Here is an 11,229-nt window from a genome sequence, read left to right on the forward strand (position 1 = left end):
TTTTTTCTTTCAAGGTCATTCCATCTTCTTTCTGTAGGACTGAATTGCCCTTGAATAGTTCCACAGGGTAAACAAATCAAAATGCAAAATAATGAATTGCAATACCCACAAGTGAACTTCAACACATTAGGATGAATAATCGAAACTGACTTAGAGCGACATTTAAATATCTCATTGGGCTGGGAATTGTTGATTTATATACTAATACTCATGCATAGGAAATTCTGATGTTCCTATAGCTGAGCAAAGGAACAAAACAAAAATGTGCATGCAAATGGCTGAGTGGTCAAAGGATTCTGCTTTTAAGGTAACTATCAACTTCTAAGAGGTGTGGGGTGTTGGGGCGTCATGGCAAGAAGAAGAGAGTCTGCAAGCCAGGTGTGGTGGTGCATGCCTTTAGTCCCAACACTGGGGAGTCAGAGGCAGGTGGATTGATCTGAGTTTGAGGCCAGCCTGGTCTACAAAAATGAATCCAGGACAGCCAAGATACACAGAGAAACCCTGTCTTGAAAAAACAAAACAAAACAAAAAACCCAAATAAAAAAGAGATTCTGCTTGCTGTTGACTTTATTCCTTTGGATTAACACCAAGCCCTAAAAGTGCTACATATGTAAATATATTTTTGTTGCTGGGGATTAAATAAGAATTGGGCAAATGAGTTCTGCACAGAGATCCCCCTGAAACACCTGGTTGACTAGTAAGCTGTGCACATGCAGATTGAAATTTCCTGAAGCAGAACTTGTTAGAAAGGGACAAGAATGGGAAGAACTAAGTTGAGCTCCCAGAGCCTAAAAGCAAGAATATATTGTAGTTGCCTACACTGGTTGATTCAAACCCAGAAACTATGGGAGTAGAAAGTGAAAGCATGCGCAATATATGCTAAATATAACCCATAAAACAGAGTCAGCTAAGATTCGGGTATGCATCTGGAGTCACTGAAGAAAGTGTTAAGGTGATGTCACCATATGTTCATTTCCCAGCGGCAGCCTGAGCTGTGTATCCTCCTGACTATTTTTGAAATAGTTTCTCTATCCACTTTCATCTCAGTTTTTTCCAGAGATTGTCACGCCTGCCAAAGTAAAGGACTTTATTAAACAGTGCAGAATCAGTAGGAATGCCAGAAAGGCCATACTTTAAAATGAGGATAATCTAGTCATTAAGAAAAATATCACTCGAAGTCTTGAAAGAATCAAGATGGTCAGCAAGTTAAGTACTTGGCTATGGGAATGATGCAGAACATTCTTTTAAAGATGCAGATAAAGTCCACTTAGTAAGGGAGCTTCTAGACTGTCCAACATTTAGTTAAAAAAAAAAACACACCCCCCCAAAAAAAAACCAACCCAAACCTACTAGATTTGCAAATGAAGGAGCCTGAGGGATTCCACCTCAGAATATAATATCATGGTATTCCCATTATTTTAATAAAATGCTCTTAAAGATGTTTGGGTATTGGAAGAAGCTTTGGCAGTTTCTCATCTGATGCAAACCTGGACCTACCAAAGAGGAAAACAGTTGCCTCAGCTCACTCCCTGGGATCTCATTTACTACAGTCTTCCCACAGGAAGGAGTGTGAACGCAGGTGAGATGGCCCAATGGGTAACGGCTGATGACTTGAGCTAGATTCCCCCAAATCTACATGGTGGAAGGAGAGAACAGACGATTAGTAGTAATTTTCTGACCTCCATATATACGCCACGACACACAAGCACACACGTGGAAATGCATCCAGAAACAAGAACAAAGAAAATAAAAACACATGACTAAGAATAACAATATGTATCAATTTGTGAGTGTTGATTTCAAAGAAATAGAGAAGAAAGAAAAATTTAGAAATTTCAACCAAGAAACTGAAACTATAAAAAAAAAAAGGGAAATGATAGAGACAATGACTAGAATGGCAAAGTTTAGGGGGGGGAAAAAGATCTCATCAGCAGATTAGATACCGAAGAAATAATCAGTAAACTTGAAGAGAAAACAATGGAAATTACACAAACTGAAGTATAGGGAGAAGATAAAGCTGAAAAATAATAGTGGAATCTCTCTAACAAGACATTTCTAAGATGACTCAAGAGACTCAACAGGACCTACAGAGGCTAACCACAAAGAGCACTGCAGTTAGGAGCAGACCCGCAGAACTGCTGAGGGCTGGCTAACAGGGGATTTACATTAGGGACTTAATTTTAAGCAAAGTTAAGCAGTCTATAGGAGGTGTGTTGGCAAACTAGACATGAAGTTACCAAGGAAATAAAGACATGGCGGTATAGTACCGAGAGAGCTTATGAGGAGAAATGAACATTCGTGAGGAGGAGCGAGAGCCCGCAAGAACAACCAAGAACCAGAGTTCGTCTTACTTGTTGCCGTTTGACAACAGAACTGAGTTGCAAACTGAGCTGATACCCTACCCCCATGAAGCTACTTGCGGCTTCTGGTGGTCTAAAACACCAGCCCAGGTGTTTCTCCACTGAAGGGGAGATAAACATGTTTTTGCTTTGATCCCAAGTGTGGGATGGGGAAGAGAGCAGGATGTTTACCACTTAGATGTGACAGAGCAGGATGTTTTTCCACTTAGAAGTCGAACCACTTCGTGGGGGAGCTTGGTCATTGCCAGCTGAAAAACATCCTTGAACAGACTGAAAGGATATATGAGCCCACAACAGGAGGCGGGGCTTTTTGTTGGGACTTGGTTTTTGGCTGTTCATCCCTGCGCTTTGAGAAGCTCCTAGAGAGAACTGCTCCAGGGAAAGCTTCCAGGCTTTGGGCTCTGGCTGAGGCTCCTGGTTCCAATTGCTCCAGGTTCCAGCAGCAACTTTGCTGGACTTGCTGGTCTTCTGACCCAGGTATCATTCTTGTTTTCCTTAATCTCCTTTTTCTCTTATTTAGGCTAATTGGGTTATAAGGGAGGTAGGCTCATTTAATAAGTTCATAATAAGATATAGTTGTTAAGGTAATCATGCCTACACTCCACATTATCGTCTACGTCACCAGATCATCACTGAAGAGAAGGACAGTCTCAGCAGTGTCTGGCACCATGCCAACCAGCTGTCACGTGTGCTTATGCATTCACTTCTACTTTCCCAAGCCCACATACATTCCTGCTGAAGCCACTCATAAGCTGAGGCCACACGGTTAAGTGATTCTGAGAAGCATTACAGTTTAGCTAACCGGGTCCAGAACAGAATCCAGAGTCTACCCCTTTGTAACTTGGTGTCTCCCATGCATTAGGGTCAACAGCGAGGTAAGCCGGACGGATTCATTTTTAACTCCTCGGTCACTATATCTGAACAATGAGAGGAACAGCGTACACTGGTCAGCACCTTTACAACATAGTCCCCGCTGCCAGTGGTCACTCTGATCACAATTACATCCTGCAGAGACAAGGAGAGCTGCAGAATCAAGTTCATGTGTGTCCACAGAATGATTTGTTGTGCGCACTTCTGTTGAACAATGATACGGGAAACATTATCTCCATCATTTATGCCCAATGTCTGTCCATATCTTCCAAAGTCTCCCTGTCGCTGAATTTGCAATTATGTCCCATTAACTGGTTATCACCCAACCAAACCAGTAGCCGTGACCGTGGGATGATGTGTATCTGACCATCCCCGTTTTCCAAGCAAAACATTCTCCAAGGATCTGAACAAGGCAGTGAGGTCTTTTTTGGGTCTGGTTTTACTCAACAATTCTATTAATGTTTTACTTAGTACTCCAAGGCCATAAAAGGATCTATAAACATTAAAAGTGAGAAATTGGCTGCCTTTAATTTAAAAATAACATGACTATATATGTAGACACATGCAATCGTTAAAAACACTAATCAAACTCATAAGTAGTTTCAGCAAACCCACAGGTACAAAGCCAATATAAAAATATCACTTATGTTTCTTTACACTACGAAGAACAAATACAACATAAAAGAAAAATGTGTGCCACCTAAAACTGTATCAAATGGCATAAAATGGCCTAACTTAAGGAAAGTGTGGATCGCGTTCCTCTGGGATCTCTCTTTCTCTTCCACAATAGTTGCCGAATAAAATGAACCTGCTTATCCTACTGCCCAGCTTGGGTTTATGTGTCACTGCTCGTTAATTAAGAACTACACGCCTAGTGGTGCGTGCAACACATGCGCAAACCTTAAAGCTTATGTTAAGCGAAAGAGGCAAGACAATGCCCATGCTACAAGGTCCAGCCGTCGGCAGAACGCCCATGCTACGTGATCCGACTCTCTGTACGGAACAACAGTCGCTACCAGCGGAGGGTGAGACTGACTGAGAAGCAGCGGAGGGTGAGGCTGACTGAGAAGCAACGGAGGGTGAGGCTGACTGAGAAGCAGCAATAGAGAACGGTTCGGGGGCTACAGGTGAGTGCTAGGTCGCAAAAGGGACAGGAGTTTCGTGGCATATGCAAAAGTAAAATTCATTACATTCAATGCACACTTCCCTGAATCTTCATCGTTTTGCTTGAAAGAATCACTCTATGATTCATCACACGGCAAAAAAAATAACTACCCTTTATAAACTTAAGACCAATTACTTGCTGTTAAGACTCCCATCCACACGTTTTTGTTTTTGTTTTTCGAGACAGGGTTTCTCTGTGTAGCCTTGGCTATCCTGAACTCGCTTTGTAGACCAGGCTGGCCTTGAACTCACAGCGATCTGCCTGCCTCTGCATCCCAAGTGCTGGGATTAAAGGCGTGAGCCACCACCGCCCGGCTTTAAAAGAACGTGAACTGTGTTCAGCAGCTGTTTCCTGGTTTTGTATTTCCTATCTGGCTCCTACCCAGCAGTTACCTGTCTTATGCGCTTGGACATTTGTTTAGGCCTTCTTACGAATGTCAGAGCTCTTGCTCAATAACGCACAGAAGAGTCAGGGAAATTCTAAGTTCAAGAAGGACAAATATTGCTCAGTTCACCCACATCCCTCAGTCAGCTGTGTCCCTGCAGTGAAATTCCTAATGTAGACAAACACACCATCACAGGCTGGGCCTGGTGCCACGGGCTTGGAATCTCAGCTACTTTGGAGGCCAAAGCAGGAGGATCACAAATTCGAGGCCAGCCTGGGCACCTTAGTGAGACCCGGTGTCAAAATTAACAAGAAAAAGGGGGCGGGGCTGGGAATACAGGTCAGTTGTGGAGCCCTTGCTTAAAATACGGTAATATAGCCTGTAGTTTCAGTGACAAGGACTACAGGAGGAGGAGGAGGAAGAGGAGGAGGAGGAGGAGGAGGGAGAACAGAGGAATCCATCACTGAATAAAACTGAAGAATGAGCTGGCTCTAGTTCCCACCATTTGGGCAGCTTTTTGATACTAAATTTCTTCTTGGCTGGTTTCATATTTGACACCAAGAAGGAGGCTAGGATTCATTCTCATGTGCTGTTTCCCCGGGCTACAATGAGCACTCGCTGGTCTCTGAGGGGCTGTCAGAGCTCCCAACGTGCCTGCCAGTCTTACTCAAGCAGGGAACGAGAGCGTTCCTAGGGCAACACATACACATGGCCCCGCTCTAGGCAGACAATGACAGAGATGAATAAAGCGGAAACATTTTTTTTTAAAGATCAAAGCAAACACGACAGGAAACTTAAAAAAATGAAAATAAATAAATTTTAATTGTGGAGAGGAAGCATACACTCAGTAGCATGAAAGCCGCAACATGCTCGCCACTCTCTCTTTTTAACACTGAACAGCTGCACGGTGTTTCAGCACAGTTAGCCACGCTAAGAAGCCTACAGAGCGTGCGCTCATGCTTCTACTCCTTTCATTCAGGAAATCACCTCAGTGATACAGATCTCTGTGCAAAAAGGCAAGTTTACTAATCTTAGGGGGCAAAAGAATGTATTTAAATTATGGTGTTACGTTTATTTAGTAAGTCATCCTTTTACGATTTCACAATGTGCATGTTCTCACTTCTCCCTTTCTCTTCCTTTTTAAAAATAAGTTTTAACCAAGTGAATTTAAAATTTTTCTTAGTTGGTGTGCTTACATTTGTTTAGAATGTTTATCCCTGTAGCTACTCCTTGTAGCAATGTGGCAAATATGTTCACAGGTGCCTCCTATGCAAACTTTATTTTGAGTCATGCATTTATTGGTCTTTGAAAACACGATTCAGTGTCTTTATTTGCAATTTACTGGATGAGGGTTTTTCCCTAGGAAATTGTCTGACTCACCTGCAGAGTCTGACAGAGATAATTAGAGTAGGTTAAGGATGTAGTTTAGTGGTGGAGGTCCTGTTTACCAGGCACAGGGTCCTGGATTTGATCCCCACACATGGAAGGAAGGGAGGGACGGAGGGAGGGGGAGGGGTGCAGGGGAGGGTTGCGAGTTCAAGACGAATAAATGATTCAAATTTATTATTAGAGAATGTTACCAACAGAGAGCTCTTAACAGCACTTTAAGAAAATATTTCTGAGTCTTTTATGCCATTCATCATGTGTTAGAGCAGCGTTTGTCAACCTTCCAAATGCTGTGACCCTTCAATACAGTTACCCACAACCATACAATTATTTTAGTTGCTTCTTCATAACAGTAATTTTGCTACTGTTGTGAATCTTATGTAAATATCTGCATTTCCCCCCATGGTTTTAGGATCACTCGACACATCCCTCCCCCTCCCCAAAGGGATTGGTACCCAGAGGTTGAGGAGCTGTGTTAGAAACTATTAAATTAGAAGAGGTGTGATGATGCCACAGCAACCAGACCTATGATTGTAGGGTTAGTCTACTCTCTGTGCCAAGTGAAGGAAAAGAAGAAAGAAAGGAGAGAGAGAGAGAGAGAGAGAGAGAGAGAGAGAGAGAGAAGGGGGTGGGGTGGGGGAGAGAGATGGAAGGGGACAGGGATGGAAAGAGATGAAGAGAGAGAGAGAGAGGGAGGGAAGAGATATTATATAAAGAACCTGGTGTTGTCAAAATCAAGTCCTGGTGTGAGGCAGTTTTGTAGATGTATAAAAGGAGCACACTGAATGAGGTATGCCGAGTGAACTGGCTCGTATTTCATCTCACACTTCAGCTACCAGGTCCCCACCTGGCTATCAAGGAGACTACAAGTAAAACTCAAGTGAACTTGGATTTTCAAGCACAGAGGGCAAAAATGAGCCTGGAAACTATCACCCTTGAAGAAGTGAGAACTACAAAGAGTTACTTTAAGATGCCTGTGGTGGGATAAGAACTTCATCCTCCTGTGAATGATAACTTCTTAGAATGGATTAAAAAAAAAAAAAGAAAGAAAGAGAAAGAAAGAAAGAAAGAAAGAAAGAAAGAAAGAAAGCAACTGGCCTCAGCCTAGCTCCTAGTGCGAGGAGAGGTCAGTAGCCGTTAGAGAAAGATCCGCCGAGTTTTCCTCGCCCATCCGGGTACAAGCACCTTGTAAACAGCTCAGTCCTGGAACTGCTTGATTCAGAGTCCCAGCTTCCTGGCGTAGAGGAGGCCAGAGAGCAGAGCACCTGAAGGCAGAGTGCGAGTCCAGCAGCAAGTTGTAGGATGTAGCCCGGAGCCTGCGCGAGGACCAGTTCAGCAAAGCGAAAAGCCTCCGCATCACCAGTGAGAAGAAAGCGGCCAAAGCCAAGTTAAAAATGGACACTCTTCACTGGTGCAAAATATTTCCCAGTAGGCAAGAAGAATTTTAAAATTTTTATTATTGAAGCATATTACATGAAGTGATGATATCCCGGATACTGCTTTCCTTCTTGTTTAAAGGTGGCGCACACCTTTAATCCAGCACTCGGGAGGCAGAGGCAGGCAGATCGCTGTGAGTTCAAGGTCAACCTGGTTTACAAAGCAAGTCCAGGACAGCCAAGGCTACACGGAGAAACCCTGTCTCAAAAAACCAAAATAAATAAATAAATACCAAAAATAAATAAATAAATAAAAACAAAAGTAAAGTAGGACCTCTTTGCTGTTTGCCACTGAGCTGCAGTGAGTCCAGGAGCTCCCAGGGACTCTCCTACCTTGCTGTCCGTACACCAGGACTGCAGATGCTACTGTCTCATCTAGCTTTGTTGTGGATTCTGGGAATTCAGACTCAGGCCCTTATACATGTGTGTTAAGGATATACCCAGAGCCGTCTCCTTACCCCCTTAGTTTAAAAAAAAAAAAACAGTTATAACCAATAGATCTGGAGGAATGAAAGCTCATGGGGGAAGATATTAGTGGGTCTGCATATAAAAAGAAAGAATGGGAAAAAAAAGTAATAAAGGAAGGAAAAGGGAAAAAAGGAGGAAGAACAAAAATGTTCTAGATTACATTTATCATGCAAAGTATAAGTTACAAGAATTCCGTAGTATTTCATCTTTCCAAACAGGAGAGTAATAAAAATGAATGAATCCAATAAAATACAGTCTAAAAAAAACCCTCTGATATTGCCAGGCTGCCATCTAACATACCTCATCTCATATGCTAAGGTAGGTAGCTTGAGCATAGAGATGTTGCAGAGGTTACAAGACACTCCATTGGAAAGCTGAAACTCATAAAGCAAGACAGACACTGGGGCCAGGCCCATCACATCATAGTTTCCCTAGAAAGGATTGTTGCTATCTCAGCTGCTCGCCTTGACAGCCATCACAGTGCAGCATGCGTTTCTTATGAGGCGCTTTCTAAATGTCTTCTCTTTATCTTCTAAATGTAACTCCTGGCTATGTTCTGGGGGCTGGCCCTCAGCTTTATTGCATTAAAACGAGCAGACACACACTGAGTTATTAGCTTACTTTCCTTCTTTTTCCACATTTGTTCTCGAATCTTTATAAGGAATAACATAGGAACTCTGACTCTAAGTTCATCCTATCCTAAAAGAACAGAGAGACACAGACAGATACACACACACACTCAGAGACAGAGACAGAGACAGAGCGAAAGAGCACGCACACACACACACACACAACACAGTGTAGGGATGAAGATGGAGCAAAGATGGATGGACTGGTGAACCAATGACTGGCCCAACCTGAGATTCACCCTATGAGGGAGAGCCAACCCCTGTCACTAACAATGATACTCCACTATGCTTGCAGACAGGAGCCTAGCCTAACTGTCTTCTGAGAGCCTTCATCCAGCAGCTGATGGAAACAGATGCAGAGACCCACAGCCAAGCAATCGACAGAGCTCAGGGAGTTCTGTGGAAGAGTGGGAGGAAGGATAGAGGACACTACAAGAAGACCTACAGAGTAAACAAACCGGGGCCCATGGGAGCTCAGAGACTGAACCACCAACTGAATCCAGCACTGGCTGGATCTAGACCCTCTACACAGATGTAGCAAATGTGCAGCTTGATCAATAAATTGGGTCCCCTACTGGGGAGTAGGGGCTGTCTCTGACTCTGTTGCCTGACACTGATCCTTTTCCCCTAGCTGGGCTGCTTTGTGGCCTCAGTGGCTTTGTGGTCCTGTGAGGTGTCAGGGTGGGTTGTTACCCCTCGAGGGTCTCCCCTTCTCAGAGGAGAGGAGGGAATGGGGGGGGAAAGGGCCGTGATGGTGGGACTGGGAGGAGGGGAGGGAGGGGGCTGGATCAGGCTGTTAAGTGATTAACCCACGGTACAATTTTGCTGAAAACGAAAAGCTACAGGTGCAGAGGCAAACTCAGATGGGTAAGAGAGACGCAGATGTCTGAGAACAACTCTGCAGTGGAAGTTTTGGTGTCTTTAAAAAAACAAAATCTCAGTTATGTTATGTAAACGTCTTTTTGTTTTAATCCCAGGTGTAGAATATAAGGTTGCGTCAGATTATCCACAGCAGCTGACTATTTGCCTCGTGCGGGGGCTCTGAGAGGGGTGGGATCTCTGCCTGCTGCAGATAGTTTAATTCATTAATTCCAAGGCCTCTAGAGAGGGAATAAATGCCAGAGCTGGGGGGGGGGGCAGGGGAGGTCGCCGAGAAGGGAGGAGGCTGCCAGTGGTCCTTCCTACTGCTCCTGGATGCTCCTGGATGCTCTGGATGCAGTTTGATGAGAAGAAGTTGGAGATACACTGACTACAAAGGTTGGACTTGCCCCAAGGAACCTAAGGACCGTAACCAACAGTAAGTAGCTAAAGAGAACGACGCCCCCCTCTTCCCACTAACCTTCTTTCTCTCCTACCTGATGTTGGGGTGTTGGGATGGATTGGGGTGGAGTAGGGAGGAGGGGGTATAAGAAACCTCAATAAAGTAAAATAGAATTAAAAAAAAAAAGTGCCCACAGAACTCCGTAGGTGTTAGGTCTCTGCAGGCTTGTGGCTGTAGTGCATAATCAAACTAAGACTTGTCTTCTTTATAAAATGAGGATGGTGTTGCGTCGGATGGTTTTAGAAGACTCTTGAATATAATAGGGGCTCAACGTATTACTATTACTATTCCAGATAATATTTGTTGACAAAAACAAATTGATAACTATCACCCAGGAAATACAGAGGGTTCTATTAAGGTGGCTTCTAAACATTATTCTTAAGGCTTTCATTGCAGCTAAGAAAGCTGGGAGTTTACAGGAGTCATGGGGAGTGGCCCTTCCACAGGCCGGAGCCCCTACTAGGTTTGTGTTGTCCTGAATGAGAAGCCCAGATGCAGAATGCTGGCTCTCCATACCAGTGACATAGTCACTCCTCAACTCTGACTCTCTCTGCAGTTTTACAAGTAACACCCTAGTGCACTGTTACACCAGAACCCTGGGGCACAGTAATATTCTGTATGTCCTGTTGCAGTTGAACTGTAAGTGTGCCTAATGATGTTTATTACTAGGCCTATAATTATTATTATGGCAGTTATTTTCTAACCCTCTAGCAATCAATTAAACACAGACACCTGTTAATGTTTTTAAACTAGCCTTAGTTAACCTGGGGCAGGGCAGATATTAATCCCCTGAATTACCTCTCACATTGGGGCAGGTATCCCATACCCTGCCCCAGACATATGTCACCTGCTTCTAATATTTTCTATCGAGCTACCTCCCATCCACAATCCCGAATATTTGCTAGTGCTCTTCATCTGGGCCAAACCCTCCATCCATGCCGGCCATGTGCTCCCCCTCTGCCTAACCCATGGCTCTGGCCTCTCTTCCTCCTTCTCTTCCTCCTCCAGTTCCTCCTCCTCCTCTCCCAAAAGCCCTGGAACCTTAGCCACGCCTATCCCATTAGCTTTTTATTGGTCAAACAGGAACACAGCTTTAGGCAAGGTTACAAACATTTTGGGGTAGTCGCCAGCTCATTTGGGCAGCAGCCAGAACAAACCCCAACAATGGCCATCTCGTTGGAGGAGAGAGTGTTGGGGCCCAGAGACTGG

At 44.0% G+C, this 11,229-nt stretch overlaps 1 long non-coding RNA gene across 3 annotated transcripts in view; it reads left to right on the forward strand.

Annotated features, from left to right (window-relative positions):
- LOC311595154 overlaps positions 1-9,388 on the forward strand; it is a 71,987-nt gene extending 62,599 nt beyond the window's left edge. For all 3 annotated transcript variants that reach the window (XR_014778330.1, XR_014778331.1, XR_014778332.1), the window contains one exon: positions 8,999-9,388. This is a non-coding gene — a long non-coding RNA (uncharacterized lncRNA). The remainder of the gene's footprint in view (positions 1-8,998) is intronic.
- The last annotated feature ends 1,841 nt before the right edge of the window (positions 9,389-11,229 follow it).

Source organism: Acomys minous (genome assembly GCF_964271855.1).
Source record: "Acomys minous genome assembly, chromosome: 3".
NCBI classification, from domain to species: domain Eukaryota; kingdom Metazoa; phylum Chordata; class Mammalia; order Rodentia; family Muridae; genus Acomys; species Acomys minous.